Raw genomic sequence first — 2,433 nt, forward strand, 5'->3', positions numbered from 1 at the left:
TTGATGTTGGCATTAGCGGTTGCCAAGAAAGGACGACCAAGGATAACGGGAATTTGGCTCTTAGGATTGGGAACTTGTTCTGTGTTTATGACAACGAAATCAACCGGGGAGAAGAATTTGTCAATCTTTATCAAACCATCCTCAATTATACCCCTAGGCTTCTTAATGGATCGGTCGGCAAGTTCCAAAACTACCGACGTCGGTTTCAATTCACTTAAGCCCAATTTGACATAAACAGAGTATGGAAGAAGATTAACACTTGCTCCTAAGTCAAGAAGCGCCTGATTAATGATATAATCACCAATAATGCATGATGTAGTGGGTAAACCAGGGTCCTTAAACTTTGGAAGAGTGTTATGTTACAAAATTGAGCTTACTTGCTCGGTCAAAACCACTTTTCTTGGTGCTTGGCTCTTGTTCTTCCGCTTTTGGGTGCACAAGTCTGTCAAGAATTTGGCATAAGCCGGAATTTGCTTGATTACATCCAATAGTGGAAGATTAACTTTCACTTGCCTAAACACTTCCATGATTTTATTGGTTTACGCCTTTTGCTTGTCTTTTGAAATGGATCCTTTTAAGGCATCCAGAAATGGAACCTTTGGTTCAAACACTTTTTCAAAATTTTCTTTTGAACTCTCTTCAACACAAGAAGTTTTCAAATCATTTTTCAATAAAACCTTTTTAACATCATTTTTTGAAACTTCTTTTTCAAACACATCTTTTAAGATTTTCTCATTTATAAGGTCATGTATATGCAATGAAGGAGGAATGGGATGTGAAATGGGACGGGTGACAACTTAAGGTTGCACCGATTCACTCTCTTCATTAGACATTCCAACTTGATTGTCCATAATCCTACCACTCCGCAAGGTAGTCATCGCATTAACATATTCAATGGTGTGGCCTTCCGACGAGGAACGGGTTTCCACAACACATTGTTACTTAGGTGAGGCATTTACAGTCATCTTTCCCTTCTCTCTTACATTGAGAGTGCTTGCTATTTGCCCTACTTGGGTTTATTGCTTAGCAATAGATTGAGAGTGAGAATGAAACAATTGAGTATTAGCCTCTAAAGTGCCCAAAGCATTCAAAACTCTCTTCAAAGGCGGGACTTCTAGTATTACCTTGGGAATAGGATTGGTTGGGAAAATGAGAATTAGCAAATTGATTCCCTTGTGAATGATAGGGTCTATAACATTAGGATCCTTAGTTTTGAAGTGGAGGTGGAATGTACTTCCCTTGAAAACCGTATTGGGAAGGGTTTGAGTCCCCTCTTTGATTTTTCCAAGAGAAATTCGGATGATTCCTCCAACTTGGATTATAATGAGTACCATAAGGAGTGTTCCCTCGGTTCACAAAAGCCGCATTGACTTGTTTATTAGGTTCACTTTGCACTTGTCCATGAGGACAATGAGAAGTAGAATGAAGAACACTAGAATAAGTCATACATGTTTCATTTGATGCATAATGAGAATGGTTAGGGAAGGAAGATACTTGGTTCGCCGAGTTTTGGTTAATAAAAAATTGATCAAACCTTTGAGATAAAGACTTCATTTCGGCGGTTATTTCATTTGAATGGTTGACTTGATGTAAGCCAACACTCTTCCTACCTTGTGAATTTCTACCATTCTTGGATGATAGTGTTCTATGCAAAGAATTTTCACTCATGCTTTCATAGAGACGCCACACGTCATCTTCATGCCTATCAATGTATGAGCCACCCATGGAAGCATCAACCATACCCTTATAGTTGTCCGATAAGCTCTTAAATAAGTATTGAACTAGTTGCCATTTGGACATGTCATGATGTGGACACTTCCTAAGCAATTCATTGAAGCATTCCCATGCCTCATGAAATGTTTCTCCATCCCTATGTGAAAATTCTCGAATTGAGGTCCTCATGGCATTGGTCTTAGAAACTGGATAGTACTTCTTTAAGAACTCTTGTTGCATTTCTGCCCAAGAAGTGATTGAAAAAGGCCTAAGATTGTTAAACCAATACTTTGCCTTGTCTTTTAAGGTGAATGGAAAAAGTTTGAGTCTTAAAACCTCTTCTGGTATGTCCGTATATTTTACGGTGGAATATGCTTCAAGAAACTCATCCAAATGCTTGTAAGGTTCTTCACTTGGAAGTTCATGATAGTTAAGAAGCATTTGAATGGTTTGTGGCTTAATTCCATAGTGATGTGCTCTAAATGGAGGCAATTGGATGCATGTAGGGGCATTATACTTATTAAGCACATAATGGTCTCTTAAAGCAAGAGGTGGATTAGCTACTTGAGGTGCAACATGAACACCTTGGTTTTGAATTCCTTGATTGTTGATGGGAGGTTGTGGAGCATACATTAGCCTTGGCATTCCATATGGAACTTGGCCTTGTTGTTGTGGTGGTTGGTGAATGAATGGCCTAGGCATGCCTATTGGTACTTGTAT

General features: G+C 38.9%; 1 pseudogene; it reads left to right on the plus strand.

Annotated features, from left to right (window-relative positions):
* Positions 1-1,798: 1,798 nt before the first annotated feature.
* LOC132315305 (small nucleolar RNA R71) lies at positions 1,799-1,897 on the plus strand (annotated as a pseudogene).
* The last annotated feature ends 536 nt before the right edge of the window (positions 1,898-2,433 follow it).

Source organism: Cornus florida, unplaced genomic scaffold, assembly GCF_030987335.1.
Source record: "Cornus florida cultivar Cherokee Brave unplaced genomic scaffold, ASM3098733v1 CherokeeBrave_3.0.0_Hap2_Chr06, whole genome shotgun sequence".
NCBI lineage: Eukaryota > Viridiplantae > Streptophyta > Magnoliopsida > Cornales > Cornaceae > Cornus > Cornus florida.